Source organism: Brassica oleracea, chromosome C6, assembly GCF_000695525.1.
Source record: "Brassica oleracea var. oleracea cultivar TO1000 chromosome C6, BOL, whole genome shotgun sequence".
In the NCBI taxonomy this organism is placed as follows: Eukaryota; Viridiplantae; Streptophyta; class Magnoliopsida; order Brassicales; family Brassicaceae; genus Brassica; species Brassica oleracea.
This window is the reverse complement of record NC_027753.1, coordinates 15,838,021-15,858,551: the sequence shown is the minus strand read 5'-3', so window position 1 is coordinate 15,858,551 and position 20,531 is coordinate 15,838,021. Positions and strand designations below refer to the sequence as shown.

Here is a 20,531-nt window from a genome sequence, read left to right as displayed (position 1 = left end):
GGTGGATGGTTCATGGACCTCCACATATCAATTCAGCGGAATTGGAAGGATAGCACGGGAAAGATCCAACTTATGGGGGCACAAAACTTAAGGAGGCGTGAGACAGCATTACACTCAGAACTGGAAGCGCTAAAATGGGCAATGGAGAGCATGCTTCGGCATTCAACCTGTCAAAGATTTGGGACAGATTGCAAGGACCTGATTGCAATGATAAAGGACCCCCAAGCATGGCCAAACTTCTCAACTGAGCTGGAGGTCATTCAAATTCTTCAGATGTGCTATTCGGACTTCAAGATCAGCTACTTGCCAAGAACACATAATGAAATTGCTGATTCTCTAGCTAGGAATGCTCGTTCTTTTCAAAGATCTCTTTGCTTTATTGGTTGTTCTATTCCGGTCTGGTTACCCATACCACCTCAAGTTTGAGTAATAGAATAGCCGTTTGTTGCCAAAAAAAAATATACTCCCTCTGTTTCATTATAAGTGTCACTTTAAAAAATTACACGGAAATTAAGAAAATTGTATAATAGACTAATATATCTTTATTTAATGTATGATTAATTAAATGATAATGATTTAAATAAAAATCTGTTGGTTAATCAAAAAGGTAAAAAGTAGATTTAATGTACAAATTTACATTGGAATTGTAGAATGACATTTATTTTGAAACAAAATAAAATACCTAAAGTGACACTTATTATGAAACAGCAGGGGTGTTTTGAAGAATGTTTTCTATTTGATTATTTCATATTTTTATTTTACTGTACCTAACTCAAAAATATATTAGTAAGTAATAAAAATTAATAACAAAATAGAATGTTTTTAAAAAATCATTATATATTAATAATGTCTGATAAGAAATATAAATAATATTGTAGAGTTACACAATATATAACAATAAGATATATATTTAAACATTTGTAATAATATCAAATACATTTACAAAATGGGAAAATATCTGCACGGACTTGTATGTTAAAATCTAGTTATTATTAATCGGGGGCACCTTAATAACTAACTCATTTAGATAAAAATAAGTTTTATAACTAAAAAGTACCTTACAAACTTATCCTACGAGATTCCATATTCTGGAATCTTTTCACTACTATTTTATTTGTTATTTTCTAAAACAATTCTTTTTCAACAAAACAAACAACACAGTCATTGAAAAACTGATTACTTATCTGGTTCCATAGGCTAGTTTTCACAATTTTCATCGCTGAAAACATCTTTCAGCTGTAGTGGTGGCAACATGTAAAATCAAAACTAGCTTTAAAAGCCAATAAAAATGAGGATGTCAAAAGATGTTTCTGTGTCTTCACCATCATGCATGCAAGATCTCCAAGATTCTTCAAATTAGAAATTCTTTCATCTTTCCGAATATTGTCAATATAGAGACCTAGTTGATGCTCAAGAGTAATCCGCTCGATAGGACCAAAATCTTCAGGATATAACTCAAACAAACTCATAACCTTTAATTGATCAAACTCCTGAAATTAATTAGTGGGGCTCAAGGAAGTAATGCAGCCAAGTAATTATGTGTTTACCTTATCTAAACAGTTATTAAACCCTTGAATCTACATATCCAATATAGTAGAAACACTCCACCTTGTAATGATGCAAGTTGGTTATATTGCTTCTTTTCCTTGAATTCTTGGAATCAAATTCATCATCCATAACCAAGAACTCAATCTTGTAGTTTTCACAAACGAAAGAAACTTTATTGATCAGAGATTCTCATTCATCATCTCTGATCTTGTACAATTGTTGCTTGGTGGATTTCACAAGTGACATAGCATTCATAATGTCCTGATCTTCCCTTTGGAGAGCCTTTGACAAGCTATTTGTGATCCCAAGAAGAATCAACATCAACTGTAAGTAGAACACAAAATCAAAGTTGTGGAAGTGATAGAAAGTGAACAAATGAACCAACCACAGAAATGTCATATAATGAGAACCCCAATAATGATACCATCACTTTCATCAATTTCAGCATACTCAAGAACTTTAGTGATAGAAGCGGACAAATCAACCAACCGCAGAAATGTCATATAATCAAAACCCCAACAAGTTTTATCGGGTCTTTGAAACGATACCTCTTGGTTTAGTCTCTTTCGAGTCTTAATTTCCCCTTTCTTTGTTTTTTTCCTCAACTTTGTTCCATTAATCTTCTTGAACCATATCTTTCCTCTTACAAGAAGCTCCAACCACATTTATCAGGACATCAATCTTATCAAAGAAATATCCAACTTCAACATGTTTCTGAGCAACTGCAACGACAACTAACTGAAGTTGATGAGCAAAACAATGAACATAATATGTAGAACATCATTCTCTTAGAATTAGAGCTTCCAGCCCATTGAATTCACCCTTCATATTACTCGCTCCATCGTAACTTTGTCCTCTTAACTTCTTCATACTCAATTCATGTTTAGAAAACAATGAATCAATAGCACTCTTCAGGATAAAGAAGATGTTTTTTTTTCACATGAGCCAGACCAACAAACCTTTCTTTAACTATCCCATGTGTATCAACAAAGCAAAAACCATTCCCATTTGCTCTTTATCAGACACATCTGGAGATTCATCCATCAACAAACAAAATACATCATGATCAACTTCTTTAATAATAGATTCAATAACTTTTTCCGCAAAGTAATGAACTATATGTGTCTGAATTTTGTGAGACACCATCTGGTTGTTTTTGGGGGCATTCTTTAACATTACTTTACTTACAAGCTCATTTTGATCTACAGTATATTTCATAAGCTCCAAAAAAATTCCCTTGTTAACTGAATCCACCGATTCATCATGGCCTCAAAACGGGAGTCCTTGTCTTAACAAATACCTACAAACATCAATTGAAGCATTCAATCTGATCTTGTATTCAGTTTTAACAGCATCATTCTGCTTATAAGAAGCATGAACAATTGATTGTCCTAGTTTGATCAGATAATCAGCCCTTTTAACGCACAATTGTGAAAACTATTCACTGCTCCTACATGATTACGTAATCTCTCTGTCTTTTTCCAGTCATCAAATCTTTTGATCACAAATGCATCACTTCCACATTTTTCTTTCAGTTAATCTCTAAACAAGTAGCACAACAAACAATTTTTTTTTATCCCTTTTCACACTATATTCTAACCAATCGCCATAGAGATCAAACTAAGCGGGATTGAATCGTCTCAGTTTACTTTGAAACAATGTTTTAGGAAATTCATGATCAAGTGGTTGACAAAAAACTCTCATAAGATATTTGTGTCTTACCTCGTCTCTTTGATTTGAAGGATATTCAGTTATCCATTTCCTATCTCTAGGATCACTAGGTAAATTCTCCAAATCAACTTCAGAGTCTTGTTTTTTTGGAGAAGGCAAATCATCCTCAGAGTTTTCAGATGTAGATGCAAATTTTCGTTTAGGCTTGAAATATATTTTCCATTGAAATCTTATCTGTAAAATAAAATGAAAATTAGCACAATACTAAAGTTTCTATGTTCTCACGATTTCTTATTACTTAAGTCACATAAATCAAAAATTTCATTTAGTTTTACTTGTTAGCTTCTCAGTTGAATACTCTTTTTGTTTGCTTGCGTTTAGAATTTTGTGATTAGTTGAAATTTACAATCATAAGATCATTCAGAGACAGCAAGAGCACAGAACCAGAGGAGAAGACGCAATCATAAGCTTTGTTGGTACCTTGTTCGAGATGAGCAGAGAAGATGTTGATACTTTTTCCCCAACAAGTACTTAATTACCTCTATACTAGCCAAAAATCTCCAAAAACTCAAGCTAAAGCCAATTACCAAGCACTTAATGGGAGGCAACCCATTGGTAAGTTGATACATCCCAGAATGGGGGTCGTCCAGATGGTTGATGGAAGTTCAAATCGGATCAACCAAATAAGTGATCGATTGGTCGATATGTGTAGAATCTAGCTTGCAAACCTTAAACAAATGGAAATGAAGTGAGATGCGGTTGATGATATGAATAAAAGAAGAACAATAAACAAAGGAAAAGTATATATAAGGCGGAATCAAGATGCTGGATGTGTATCACTCTCAGCTTGATCAAATGATGGCTTGAAGTAGATGTACGTATGAAGTTTTGATTGAATCCCTCAATCTGATGGTATGATGGAATGATGTGATTGACTCTCTCAATCTGTGTACTGAACTTGTTTGATTTTCACAAACAAACTAGACTCACGAAATCAATAGAAAAACAAAGAATCTTTTTTTGAATCATAAAGACCGATCTTTTATGCAAAGAACACTCTTTGATAAAAACTAAATAACTTTTATAAATTCTTAGATGATTGAGGGTACTCTTTACAATGGACGACAGCGAGATTATATAATTCCCAGATACAAGACTCTAAAAGTTCTAAAAATATAAGAAATGAAACAAATCAAAAACAAAGCAAGAAATCGAAAACTAGCCGTTGGAGCCTTTTGTGGGATTTTAAGCTCCAAGTGAGAAAACTTGATTCTTTTTGAACCTAGACGGTTTCAGGGGATAAGAAAGCTTCCTTGGAATATTATGGATGTCTCGGAAGGTGCTGATGTCGTGCATAAACTCAAGGAAAAAGAGCTGTTGAAGTTTAAATGCAAGAATCTCCGAATAAGGCAAGTTGGTCGTGGATGGTGCATGGTATGAACTTATAGAAATTCTCTTGGTCGTGTATAATGTCTTCTGGAAGTCTTGGTTTGATCAGAAAGTCTTCTGGTCAGAGTTGATTTGATGGGAAGTGATTAAACCGAAAGACTGTCCAATCTTTCCATAAATGGCTCCGGGTGGGTTTGATAACTTCTTCAAGGATCCGCCTGATCTTATGGGTGATGGTGCAGCTAAGGACTTATAGAATACCTCCTGATTGGCCAACATGATCTCCTGGTCCCCATAAATAGCTCTGGGTCGAACCAAGCTAAATTGGTTGAAGACTTTTCATAGATGATGTCAATTTGGCCGGTTCTGGGAAATTGATCATAACTCCTATTTTCCGTGGCCATTTCTCCTGATATTGGGTTTCCTGGAAATATGAGAGATCCATATTGACTCCTATGATTGGATTTGGTTCAGGCCGCTCCTTCTTTGGGCTTGAATCTTCTTCTGAAGGACGGTACTCCTGGATGGACGGGCCGAAAAACTTCTGACTTGTAAAATTTATAACGTCCTGGTCCGTGAATATTTTGGCCCGATTCTAATTTTTTTGGAATCCCTCGTGAATGTAGAATCAATTAAAATTTTCCTCGTGATTAAAAATGTCCTGGTTTGTAAGATATGGCTTTTTAGTGCACATATATCCTGGTTGGCGCATTGGCTGGTTGTGTAGGGTGTTGGGTCGACCTCCGGTTCAGCTACAGGTTTGATGGCCTCATCATAAATTTTCAATTTTTTTTTCATTTATTTCGGATTTTTTCGCGTTTACTTTATTTCAGTTCTTAAAAAAAAAAGATTTGAGGAAGACAAACGTTCACTCAACATCGATCGACACCTGATCAATATCAACAAATCATCACGAGCATCGACCGATCGCCACTTAAATTTGTCGATCGACACTCACATCCAACGAGCGTGAATACGGAGTTTCCTTGTTGAATTTTTCCTTATGATTTATTTTTCCACCAATCTTAGACTGTATAATACTGGAGACATTGTTGTTTAAGTCTGTGGAGGTATCACTGATATTGTGTTTTATTTTGAGTTTCATTTTTATAAGTTTTTACTAGTTTCTTTGAGTCAAGAAATGGATGATGAACTTTTCAATTTTATTACTACTCTAATCACTCTCTAGCATCATTTTAGATTTATTGACTGCATGATGTATTATATGGAAACACTGCAGTGGATCACCTGCCACTAACATCCACGCCTGATGACAATGTCTGGAGAAACCAAAGCTGACTTCCAATCTTAATCAATACAACTTGCTTGTTTTGGAGCTTGGTATACATTAGATCGGAATCCTTATGCAAGTCTGGAAGGTATAAAGTCTGTGTGTTTCTGGTCCCCCTTTCACCTCTCTTCATCATCTATACAATAAAAGATTGAGATGATTTCTTAAGATGCAGAGGGGTAGGAAAATTTCCTTTGACCCCACTATTATAATTCAAAGGAATGATCACATCGTTGGAAGAGAGGGGTAGGTACATTACCGATGACCCCACTATTCACCTACACTTTGTTAAAAAAAAAAATTGAAAAGAAGATGAACAAGATGGATTGCATTAGCATCACTGTTCATTGGACTGATATAAAAAAAATCATAGAAGAGAGAAGAGAGAAGAGAGAGGGAATGAATGAGAAAAGACTATCTGTAGGTCCAGATACTTCCTTGAGTTGAGTCTATGTGTTCAGTGATCAATATTCCCAAGATTTTGCCTACACATTTATTTGCATAAATGAGGTCAGTAGAGGGGTATGTCATGCGCTATCAGTGGAGTTGTATACTGTATGGTTTGGTTGCTAAGCTGGAGTGTAGTACATTGAAACATTTCTGAGGTTAGTATTGATTCATTACCACAATTTACATTTGCATAAGTGAGAGTAGTAATCTTAAAATTGTGTGATGTCTTTGTTGTTTTGAAAACCTCTTTCACAGGAGTATTCTTTGTTTTGCTTGAGGGCAATCAAATGGTAAGTCCGAGGGAGTTTATATACCATGAATTTTACCGGTTTTAAGCCATGGTATATAACGTTTTTACAGTCTATTATATGTGATTGGAGTCTATTTTAGAGTCTTTTCAGGTCCAGAAATGTTTTTGAGAAATGTGGAGATTATGGAGTATTTTGGAGCTAAATAAACTCGTAGTTGTTCAAGAAATCAACCAGAGTCGAGATTCAGACGAAGTGTTGATCGACACTTACCCTTGGTGTCTCTTGACACCGACTCGAGTAGACGTGTCGACTTGTTTGTGACCGACTTGAAGCCCAAAGATCCACATATTTACAAGATTTCCCTTGGCCGACTTTTACCTAGTATTTATTAGTTTTGCTATTGTTTGGGGACACAAAATCTTTTTACTTCTTTTTACACAACAAACGATTTAGGATTTTTTTATATTGGAGAGAAGATCCAAGACTCCTTCAGAGATTTATATTGGAACTCCCTTGCTTTCTTACTCTATCTATCTATGCTTTCTATTCAGATTATTATTATGTTTTCCATGATTATGTCTGAGTAGTTTCCTCTGTTAGATTTAGGGATCATTATGATTTTGATGGATTTGCCAAACCATAGAATTTCTAAGGTGAATTTACCATAGAATTTCTAAGGTGAATTTGAATTTTTCTTACTGCTTGTGTTCTAAACTAGCTAACTATAACCCTGATTTTAGGATTGTTGAGAACTACAAACGTAGGATCATAACCTGAATTAATTCTGCTGAGGATGGTATAAAGACAAAGACGGAGCAAAATCGCAAGGCGAAGGCCGCGATAAAGACATTTTATAAGTCTGTATAGGTCGCTGCCGAGAAGAACAAAGTTGTTGTTGATCTCAAACCGGTAACCAAGAAGTTGGCCAGATCTGAGAAATCTCGAGTAACGTATTAAACTGCTGTTGAGCAGTTGAAAGTGATATGCCATGGATTTTTCCACATTTAGACCATGGCATAAGTCCTTCTATTATACTTATTTGGGGTCTGTTTTAGAGTATTTTCAGGTTCATGTACGTTCTGCAGAACTTTGTAGATTTTGGAGCTTTTTGAAATGCATAACTGCACAAACGCGTTAGAAATTTATCTATGGATGGATGCCTTACCACAGTTCGGTTGAGCCCATCCTTTGACAAAATATATAGATTTGAGTTAGCGTTCCAATACCACCAGTTTGAGATGTATCTGACGGTTAGATCTAACGTTATGCTCGTTTTACTGAAGAGTGGTATGTCTGACTCGTGAGAGGATGTCACTAATATGAAGGAGTGTCGATCAAAACTAGTACCTGGGTGTCGAATGAGACTGAGCGAGAAGACGGGCCGAGTATATTTCATGACCAACGAGAGCCCAAAAGTTACCACAAATTGCAGAATTGCCCCTAGACGACTTGATACCTAGTTTTTATAGTTTTCTAAGCCATTGTTGACGGCTAAGCTTTATTCTATTGTTTTACTCTAGGTTTTCTCTAAGGTTTGGGGAGAAGATCAATTCTCCTTCAGAGATTTATTGGAACTCCATTGGTTTTATATAGATTTAAATTCAGTTTATGATTTGTGTTTCTAATATCATGTAATGAGTAGATCACCTATTAGATTTAGGGATTTTGTGAGCTTATTGTCAAATTGATAATCTATTAGGATTGCAAGGGTTCTTTATAGATCTCTACCGAAGGGTTGCTTGTAATACTAGGATCTAGAGTAATTGGAATAACATGAAAGTGTGACTAATTGCATGAGCCTAGAATCATAGGGAAATTGAGAAGCATGAGAGTGCAATCAATTAACAGAACCCGAACTCTGATGGATTAAATATCTAGGCACAATAGAGAGTTGGTCTAGGAATTTAGTTGAACAATATCGATTTGAGCATTAATCTTGTTTAAAGGAAGTGTTGATCGACACTCCATAAAGTGTACCGATCGACACTTGTTTCGTATTTACATGCGAAAGTATGAATACAGATTTAAGCATGTAGACTCACAGCGAGAGCTAGATATTTTACAATTGAATTCGAGTTCTAGAATTGAATCTATTAAACCCTTAGCTTCCTTACTTTGTGTGTTTGAATCTCCTGATTTATAAATCCCTAGATCTAGCGCATTTTCCTTATCACTTATAGTCGTCCCTTTTACTGTTTACGTATTAATGATCTAGCTTAATCTGAAACCGATAGTCTATTGTGTGAAAGATGGAGTCTTTGTGGATTTGATCCTCAAGTACTACACCGAAAGTCTCTATAGATTATATCCTCAAGTACTACATTGAACCACTTATTTGAGAAAGTAGCTTGAATGTTAATTTGATCATATCAAATTTGGCGCCGTTGTCGGGGTCTCTGATCACCATTAGACTAGGTGTAGGATTTCGTCTAGGTTTTTATTTTTAGCTTTACTTACTTTATTTATTTTTTGTTTTTTTTTTAATTTCTGTTTCCAGGTACATACATGAGTACAATAAACAACAAGGAGAATGTGCTCCCAATCCAAGACCTAATGTATCTGGAACGCATGAACTGCAAGTCAAAGAGTCAAGTGTCGATCGACATCTTAGAACGTTGAACAACACTACTCGGACAAAAGTGTTGAGCGACACTTCTATACCATTGATCGATACCGCACGCTGAGAGACAAAGACGGTTGCAAGTCTTGTGTTAATTCAGGATGATAATGGATACCTGCATGACCCCGAAGGTCATCTGTGTAATATAGCAGGTCAGAAGATAGATGCACTGGGGGGTTGTAATACATGAGCCATTTGTTTCTACTGAGAATAATGAAATTCTTCGATAGAGAACATTAAAAGAATGGATCCAGCCAAGTCAGATCTATGCTAACAGGCGTGCGATTCAACCTATAGGAATCCGTGGGTTGATATAAAGCCAGTATACTTTTCTTATGTGGGTCAGCATCCTTTTTATGGTATTCCTCATGAAAATCCCTTGAACCATATTGAAACACTAGAAGAGTTTGTGTCTAGCATCCATAAGCATGAAGGAACCGAAGACTACATCCTCTGCAAGCTGTTCAAATATTATCTTGCTGGATTGATTGGCTGAAGCTCCTACCACCAAGCTCTCTCACTACCTAGAAAGATGTCAAGGCTGTGTTTTTGACTGAATTTTTCGATGATGCAAGGTCTGAAGAGCTGAGGAATAGAATTTGGACATTCTCTCAAGGACCTACTGAAGTGTTCAGAAGCTCTTGGGATAAATACCAAAGGGACTGACTGTCCACATCATCGTTTCAGCTGTTGGAATTTTTTTCAGCGATATTCATTTGCTTTATATATTAATGCTGGATGGTGCAAGCGAAGGAAACATCAGACCAAGACTCCAAAAGAAGCTAAGAGACTGATTGAGAACTTGGTATCTAGCAACAGTTCCAAGAATATGGATATGCACTCGTTGAGGTCAAGGCCAAATTGGTTATGTACATGAAGTCTCGATGGTGGAACATGCTGCAGAAAAGGATGTGAAACACATCAATGAAACCGGTTTTTAGAGCCATATATAGAGGATAGAATCTATGATAGAAAAGGTCCTAAAAATTCAGCAAAAGATGAGTGCATGGTTAAATCCGAAGTTGGATCTTGTGCATAAAGAGCTGAATGGAAAATTTAAAACCTTGGCCACTCGTGTCATGAGGCTAAATACCCAGGTTTTTCAGACTGCACAAGCTGTGGAGATGCAAGAAAGGCTAGTTAAAGGAAAAACCGAGGAAAGCGAGAGGCACCACGTTGATGCCATTTTAGATTATGATTTCGGGGAAGTGGTTGAGCATGAGAAGCTGGAAGAAGGTGATTTCCTTGTCCAATGCTTCATGTCATTCGGCAGTGGTTATTGGTGTCGATCGACACTAGAACCAGAGCTATCCCATCTTAAAGTGTTGATCGACACACTATGGTTATCGATCAACATGTTTATTCAATGATTTGCTTTGAGGACAAGCAAAACGAGAGAAGTTTGGGGGAGTTGATATACCATGGATTTTACCACATTTAGACAATGGTATAAGTCTTTTATTGAGTCTCTTATATGTGTTTGGAGTCAGTTTTAGTGTATTTTCGGGTTCATGTACGTTCTCAGAATTGTAGATTCTAGAGCTTTTTTAAGTGCAGAACTGCACCAACGCGTCAGAATTTTATCTATGGATGGAGAACTTCTCACGGTACGATTGATCCCATATTTTGACACAGGATATAGCTTTGAATTAGCGTTCTAATGCCACCAGTTTGAGAGCCTTATGGCGGTTAAATCTAAAGTTATGCATGTTTTACTGAAGAGTGTTATGTCTGACTCGCGAGAGGAAGCTGTCGAGGATACAAAGGAGTGTCGATCGACACTAATGCCTGAGTGTCAAACGACACTGATGGGAGAAGATGGGCTGAGTATATTTCACGACCGACATGGGCCCAGAAGTTACCACAAATTACAGAATTTCCCCTTTGACGACTAGATGATATCACTCAAATTACCCTAAGGAGTGATTTTACTCTCTCAAATAAGAGGTTCAATTGTAGTACTTAGGGATCGAATCCACAGAGAGCTAGGGCACACAATGGACTATAGAATCAAGATTAAGCTAGGCAAACAGTTTATAAAGCAGTAAATCAATGAACGCAAGGTGAACAAAGTAGTTGTTCGATTGGTTGATTGAGGTTGTAAACAATTAGGAGAAATAGCTAGACCTAGGGATTTATCAACAAGAGATTCAAAACTTCAATTCAAGGATACTAATGGTTTATATATTCAATTCTAGAACTCGATTTTAATAAGTAAGCAATCCAGGTTTCGCATGCAATTGCTAATCAGATGTCTAAGTCTAGTCTCAGCTGTCGCTTATTGACTTGGGGCGAGTGTCGATCGATGCTATGGCCTGAGCGTCGATCGATACTTCCTCAGACAAGCATTAACGACCTAATCAATTTAGTTCAAATAGATTCCTAGACCAAATCTCGTATGCGCCTAGGTATATAATCCAACAGAGTTCAGGTTCCGTTAACTGATTGCACTTTCATGCCTCTCAACTATCCTATGATTCTAGGTTTAAACAATTAGTCACACTGTCATGCTATTCTAACTATTCCAGATTCTAGTATTGCAGATCACGCTGGTGTAGATTTATAGATACTCTAGCAATCCTAATTGATTATCAGTTTGAAATTAAGCTCATGAAATCCCTAAACCCAACAAGATGAATTACTCAGACATAACACAAATCATAGTCTGAATAATATAATAGATAAATCAATGGTAAAACCAATGGAGTTCCAATCAATCTCGGAAGGTGAATTGATCTTCTCTCTAAACCTAAGAGAAAACAATAGAATAGGATAATAGAAAGCTTGTTGCCGTCAACAATGGCTTAGATATACATAGGGTTTCTGGTTGTCCATGGGTATTTTGGTAACTTGGTGTGGCTTCTAGGCTTCAAACGGTCTTGAAATATGCTTGGCCCACGTTCTAGAATTACTGTCGATTGACACCAATGCTGTGTTATTGATCGATAGTCCTTCATCTCCTAGACAGCTTCCTTTCGCGAGGCAGACTGACCACTCTTCAGTAAAATGGGCATAACTTATGCTACATGATGCTTATTGACCTCAAACCGGTGGCATTGGAAAGATAACTCAAAGCTATAGCTTGTGATAAATTTGGGCTCAATCTAATGGTGGGAAGGTCTATATCCATAGCTAAACATCTGACGCGTCTGTTCAGCTCTGCACACAAAAGGCTCCAAAATCACCATATTTCTCCATAACGTACCTGAACCTGTAAATACTCTAAAAAGACTCCAAAACATAATAATTATATCTTAAAACACTTATATACAATGGCTGAAAGTGGTTAAAATCCATGGTATATCACTAGATACCATGGCTTTATTCTATTGTTTTACTCTAGGTTTTCTCAAAGGTTTGAAGAAACGATCAATTCTCCTTCAGAGATTGATTGGAACTCCATTGGTTTTATATATGATTTCTATTCAGTTTATGATTTGTGTTTCTGTTATCATGTCTGAGTAGATCACCTCTTAGATTTAAGGATTTCATGAGCTTAATTTCAAATTGATCATATATTAGGATTGCAAGGTTTGTTTATAAATCTCTACACCAGGGTTGCTTGTAATACTAGGATCTAAAGTAATTGGAATAACATGAGAGTTTGACTAATTGATTGAACCTAAAATCATTGAACAATTGAGAAGCACGAGAGTGCAATCAGTTAACGGAACCCGAACTCTTATTGATTAGATACCTAGGCGCAATTGATATCACTCAAATTACCCTAAGGAGTGATTTATACTCTTCCAAATAAGAGGTCGAGTTGTAGTACTTAGTGGTCGAATCCACATAGAGCTAGGGCACACAAAAGATCTAATAGTTATAGGATTAAGCTAGGCTAATAGTTTATTAATACAGTAAATGTAGTAAATGGAAATGGTGAGAAAGGCAGTTGCTCGGCTGATGGATTGAGGTTTGATGGAAGGATGGTTGCTAGATCTAGGGTTTCTATTCAGGTAATCATGATTATAATGATATAGAGACTAATTGTTGTATGCAAGATATTCAAGAGCTCAACAATTAAGAACAAATCGATCGGCTCTCGCTTTCTAGATTCGTTTATTGACTAGATCTAATGATCTCAACTATCGTTTGTCGATTAATTAGAAAGTGTTGATCGTTGATTCTAGAGGAATATCGATCGATACACCTTTCACGGCGTCGATCGATTATTCTATTGGAATATCGATCGACACGCATCTAGCAAGCTTTGCGCGCGGGTTGATAAAGTACTCACTAGTTCCAAGATCAGTTATCACTTGTTTCTAGCAATCCTAGTTCAATGAGGATCTTTTCAGAGAAAAGACCAAGCTATCGCTTGTGCCTAATGATTCTAAGATCAGGGTTCTAGTTTGCGACTCTAGAACATAAACAGTAAGAACATCCTATTGATGAATATCATAGCAACTTATCAATTCTATATTTTGGGCTAATCCCTCATCCTATCTGAACCCTAAACCGAACAGGGGGATCTATTCAGACATGAAGGTTGCCACATAAATCATAGATGAATAGATATAATAGAATAGATGAAAGCAATGATAAAACCAAAGGAGTTCCAGGAGGAATCTGAAGGAGTTTCTCCTTTCTCTCCTAACTAAGAACAATGAATTCAAGAAAACTTAGATACCGTAGCCGTTAACAATGGCTTATAAATAACATAAATAGGATTTCTGGTCATCCAAAGGTATTCTGGTAATTTGTGGTTGCTTATGGGCTTCAGTCGGTATTAAAATATGCTCAGCCAATATTCTGACATCACCATCGACCGACACCAATGCTGTTTCATTGATCGATAATCCTTCATCTCCTCGACAGCTTCCTCTCGTGAGGCAGACTGGTCACTCTTCAGTAAAACAGGCATAACCTCTGCTACATGATACTGATTGACCTCAAACCGGCGGCATTGGAAATCTAACTCAAAGCTCTATATTATCTCAAAATATGGGCTCAATCTAACGGTAGGAAGGTCTCCATCCACAGCTAAACAACTGACGCGTGTGTGCAGCTCTACACTCAAAAGGGCTCCAAAAGACACCAAAATCACTATTTTCTTCCAAATCGTCCATGAACCTGTAAACACTATAAATAGACTCCAAAACATAATAATTATATCTTAAAACACTTATATACCATGGCTGAAAGTGGGTAAAATCCATGGTATATCAACTACCCCAGACTTACCCTTTTGCTTGTCCTCAAGCAAAACAAACGAGCAGTCTCTCTGAAAGAGGTTTGAAAACAGCAGGGGCTCACATGATTTAAAATTTAGAATCATCACCTCTAAAATATTGCAATCCACATCTAAGAAGTCCTAATCACAAAAGCACATTATACCATATCCTAGCTTATCAACCAAATTCACCTAGCCAACAACTTAGTAAATCCTGTCTGACATTCCCCTCTACCAACCTCATTTCTTATCATAAATAAAAGTGCAGGTTTTACCTTGGGAGTATCGATCACATGATGCAAGGATGCTCAAACAAGTATGTGGACATGTAGGTAAATAAGAGTTCCTTTACTCTCTCTCTACTAATTTCTCTCTGAGTCAAAATCTGCTTATATTGCAAAATCATTAACCAAGAATGGACAGGCTTCCATGAATCAAGCTTTAATGGTTTTGGCCACCAAATCATGTTCACTTCTTTTTTGACCTATATCCTAGGATTATTCGTGAATCAAGCCTTAATGGTTGTAGCCAAGTCATGTTCTAATCCTTTACCTATAGAATTCTTATAAACCAAGCTTTAATGGTTGTAGCCACCAAGTCTTGTTCGAATCCTTTACCTATAGAATTCTTATGAATCAAGCCTTAATGGTTGTAGCCACCAAGTCATGTTCGAATTCTTTTCCTAAATTATTATCTATAATTATATATATATATATATATTATTTTATTTTTTATTTTTTTATTTTGTTTTAATCTAAATTTTGAAATAGAGAGAGAGAGGGTGATAAATCTACACAAGGCTTTACCTTCCAGACTTGTTTGAAGAATCGATCCCATGTATACCAAGCCCCAAGACAAGTAGTTGAGTCAGGTTTAGTGTTGGAGGCAAGCATTGGTTCCTTCAAACATTCTCAGCAAGTGTGGATAGTTGAGAGGTTGATCCACTTTAGTATCTTTAGTACTATCTGCAATCAGTAAGTCTAGAATGGTGCTAAATAGTGGTTAGATAACAAGCAAAAATCTAATAAGTTCATTATCTCCTTATTGACTCAATAAAACTCTTTTGAAAACATTTTAATAAGACTCATGAACACACTAATATCAGTAAACATACCCCCAGACTTAAATTACACTGTCCCCACTGTATATCTAGTCAGAGTTATGGTGAAAAATAATCATAAGTACATAATTTAACAAGTAATAACGATAACCTGCTCGATGATGTCAGTGTCGATCGACACAATGAAGTGACAATCGATCGTTGTTGATAAGATGATGTCGATCGATATCGAGTTGGTCTCATCGGTTGATGTGCAAAAGAATCGTCTACTCAGATCTGGTTTTTTTTTTTAAATAGCTAACTAAAACACAATATTAATAGAACCTTCCCCAGACTTAAACAACACTTTCTCCAGTGTCATACAGTCTAAGATCGGTGGGGAAATAAATCATAAGGACAATATTTAACAAGGAAAAAGGGTATACCTGACTTTGATGTGAGTGTCGACAAACACAGTTAAGTGGCGATTCAATACTCTTGAAGCTCTGTCGATCGACACAGTTAAGTGGCGATCGATCGATGCTAGTGATGTTCTGTCGATCGATGCTGCGCAGCCATCGTCGATCCTCGTGCAAACTCGTCTTACTCGGGCCTTTTCCTTTTACCTAACATAAAAAAACTCTAAAAATCAGTAATAAATAATAAAACCAATTAAATTAATTTTTTATTTCGATGAACAGTGACTGCCACAGTAGCCCTGCTAGAGTAACTCCCAATTTTGTGCTACAGTGTCGGTCGATGTTCTTGCTACAGTGTCGCTCGATGTTCTTGCTACAGTGTCGCTCTATTTTCTTGCTACAGTGTCGCTCGGTGCTGCTATAGTGCCGTCATTACTGTTCACTTTTTTTTTGACCTGCATAAAAATTAAAACTTTAATCAGTAAGAATCTAAACTAAACTGAAACAAATTACCTAATAGTGGGTTGCCTCCCACTCAGCGCTTCTTTTTAGTCATTAGCTTGATTTTGGAGATCTGATTTAGTCCGGATGAGAATGAGAACATGCTCCAAAACAAGTCTCAATGTCTGCTTTCTGAAGCTTTATCATTCTTGTGTGAAAGCCTCCTCCATATACTCTTCTCCTTTGTCTATCATCTCAGCAATAAGGAGTGCTCGAAGCTTTGCAAATGGCTGTGAGAAGCATCTGCTGCGCACTCTGGATTTCCTGACACCATCTGAGAAGTGAGGAATCAATGATAACTGAGAATCACCTTTGATCCTTTTTCTCTTCTTCCAATTCCTCCTCTTCTTTCCCCCAGACGTGTCTGATCGCGTGGTGGTATCTCCATCCCTAAGATTTCCACACACATCGAACTCCTTATGCTCTCATATGCGTTCAGTGTCGATCGATGGAGAAGTGGTAGCGTCGATCGATGCTGGTTTGTTGGTGTCGTTGGATGGTATCCGGTCGGTGTCGATCGATGGTATCCGGTCGGTGTCGATCGATGTTGCTTCTGCTAGGCCCTTATTGACTTCATTTCTAAATCGCAACCCTCTATGAGAAGCTTCTACGTGCTGATGATCATCCAACACCTCAACGTAAGAACTCAGATGCGCACCTTTATCTAGTGGGATAGGAAATTCAACTTCAAATACTGCGCAAGGAACCAAAATCTTCACAGGGTCATGTATCCTTTTCACTCTTTTGTGAAACCCAGCAGCTTCTTCTGCATAGATAGGTGGTCTCTGATGTTCGTGGACAGCATGGTGTGAGGCCACAGACTTGTGCATTCTCTCCTCAATCTGTTCCAGCTCGATTACGTATCCTAGCAGTTCATCCAACCATGGGTGTCGATCGATGCAATCGGGTGGTTGCCGATCGATGATGGAGTGTGGGTGTAGATCGATGCTATCTGCTGATTGTCGATCGATGATATAGGGTGGGTATTGATCGATGATGTAGAGTGGTTGTCGATCGATCTCATCAGGTTGGTGTCGATCGATGCTAGCCTTTGGTGAAGTTTCCAGATCTCCTCTCGAAGTATGCTGATCATCATCAAGCTTCTTCTTTGAATTCTGATCCCTATCTTCAAGCCATTCCTCCAGCTCTAAGAAGTCTTCCATAGCGACTTCTCTACTCGAATCCAAGTCTTCAAGCTTTTCTCCATCCTCCAACTCCAAGAACTCTTCTAGCTCCAAGAAATCTTCCATGGTGATTTCTTTCTCTACATCTGGCAAAGGAGAACAACTTGATGCATTAGTGCTCTTATGGGTCGAGTCTGGACTGTCCTGAGGACAACTCAATCTTCCATGGATTTCAAGTGGTGTCGATCGGAAACAATAGTCTCCGTCGATCGATGTTGGGACTGTGTGGGCGATCGATTCTGAAGTCGTACCGTCGATCGACGTTGAAGTCGTACTGTCGATCGATGTTGCGGTGCTTGTGCCGATTGATGTTGAGGTAGTGGTGGTGATCGATGTTGAAGTCGGATAATTAGTCTCAACTTCTTCTTCTCTGCTCAGCTCTTCAGATCCGTGTTATTTATTACCCTCTACCATAATGTAGTCGAGCAACTGTTTCAGAATCTGATCTTCCCTCTTTATTTGCCAACTTTCAACAAGCCTGTCCCACTTATCATTCTTCTCTTTTTCTCGAGTTGCTTCAACACCATCAAGAAATTTGTAAAGGAAGACTCTTTCAATGTCTTCCCAGCTGGTTAGAGATCCCGGTTGTAGTTGACTGAACCAGCTGAATGCATATCTAGAGATAGAATAGGGGAAGATCTTGCAGAGCATGTGGTATTCAGACACTTCATTCTGCTCACTCCTTGACACGAGATCCTCAAACTCTTCGATGTGGTTTCTAGGATTTTGGTGAGGAAGATTCTGGAAGGGGTCTTGACCTACCCAATCATACCACTCTCGGCTCAGGTCAAAGTCATTCATCTCAGCAACATAATTCACATCAGGGATCACAGCACCCGGATCATTAATCAACTGTCCTGTGCTGTTGCGAGTGCAACCTTCTTCGTCTCTTAACATCCCATTCTCATCAACTTTAAGTATTAGCACTTCGATCTTCTCTATCTCCTCGCAAATGGTGTCTTTTTTCACCGTATGAACAGTGTTGAGATGAACAGTGTCCGGGTAAACAATGTAACGGTGAACAGTGTCACAGTGAACAGTGCCCATATGAACAGTATCGAGATGAACATTGTCGATCGACATGCGATGAACAGTGTCAATAGACAGGCAATGAACAGTGTAACGGTGAACAATGTCGGGATGAACAGTGTTGAGATGGACAGTGTCGATCGACATGGGATGAACAGTGTCGATCGACGGGTGATGAACAGTGTCGATCCACATGGGATGAACTGTGTGGATCGACGCGGGATGAATAGTATCGAAATGAACAGTTCCTCGATGAACAGTACCAGGATGAACAATATCGTGGTGAACAATGTTGTCCGACACAAGATGATTAGTGTCGTTCGATGCTTGGTTCACGCTGTCGATCGATGCTGCTTGGAGGGTGTCGATCAATTCTTCCCTCATAGACTTACAGATCGTGCGTGAATCAGCAGGCTTCTTCTTTGAAGAACCTAGAAATCGTCTCTTCATTGTTTTCTGGTACTGAGATGTATGTGTACCTGAAAGAGAGGAAAATTTTTTATCAGTTTTTTGAACAGTAGTAAAACCTAGACTAAATCTAACTAAACAAGATCAAATGGCGATCAAAGCTCCACGGCAACGGCGCCAAATTTGATATCACTCAAATTACCCTAAGAAGTGATTTATACTCTCCCAAATATGAGGTCGAGTTGTAGTACTTAGGGATCGAATCCAAAGAAAGCTAGGGTACACAAAAGATCTAATAGTTATAGGATTTTAAGCTAGGCTAATAGTTTATTAATACAATAAATATAGTAAATTTCAATGGTTAGTAAGGCAGTTGCTCGGCTGATTGATTGAGGTTTGATGGAAGGATGGTTGCTAGATCTAGGGTTTATATTCAGGTAATCATGATTATAATGATATAGAGACTAATTATTGTATGCAAGATATTCAAGAGCTCAACAATTAAGAACAAATCGACCGGCTCTCGCTTTCTAGATTTGTCTATTGACTAGATCTAATGATCTCAACTATCGTTTGTCGATCAATTAGAAAATGTCGATCGATGATTCTATAGGAATATCGATCGATACACATTTCACGACGTCGATCGATTATTCTATTGGAATATCGATCGACACGCTTCTAGCTAGTTTTGCTCGTGGGTTGATAAAGTACTCACTAGGATTCCTAGATCAGTTATCACTTGTTTCTAGCAATCCTATTTCAATGAAGATATATTCAGAGAAAAGACCAAGCTATCGCTTGTGCCTAATGATTCTAAGATCAGGGTTCTAGTTCGCGACTTTAGAACACAAGAAGTAAGAACATCCTATTGATGAATATCCTAACAACTTAGCAATTCTATATTTTGGGCTAATCCCTCATCCTATCTGAACCCTAAACCTAACATGTGGATCTATTCAGACATTAAGTTTGCCACAAAAATCATAGATGAATAGATATAATAGATTAGATAAAAGCAATGATAAAACTAAAGGAGTTCCAGGAGGACTCTGAAGGAGTTCCAGGAGGACTCTGAAGGAGTTCCAGGAGGACTCTGAAGAAGTTCCTCCTTTCTCTCCTAACTAAGAACAATGAATTCAAGAAAACTTAGATAGCGTAGCCGTCAACAATGACTTATAAATAACATAAATAGGGTTTTTGGTCGTCCAAGGGTATTCTGGTAGTTTGTGGTTGCTTATTGATGTCACTCAAATTACCCTAACGAGTGAATTACTCTCTCAAATAAGAGGTTCAATCGTAGTACTTAGGGATCGAATCCACAAGGAGGTAGGGAACCAGATAGATTATAGAAATCAAGGTTAAGCTAGGCAAACAAGTTTAATAGGTAATAAATATGAAAACAGTAAATAAATAAAAGCAGTGTGAATAAGGTAGTTGTTCAGTAAATAAAAACGAGTTTGGTGATGGAAGGTCTGTTACTGGATTTAGGGTTTCATTCAGGTTATTAGAACACTAATCTATAGATGTTAAGGATAGATTCTAGAACTCGATA

The 20,531-nt window shown here is 37.5% G+C and overlaps 1 pseudogene; it reads right to left on the bottom strand.

The window, feature by feature from the left end:
- Positions 1–1,399: 1,399 nt before the first annotated feature.
- On the bottom strand, positions 1,400–18,715 carry LOC106297581 (annotated as a pseudogene).
- Between the last annotated feature and the right edge of the window lie 1,816 nt (positions 18,716–20,531).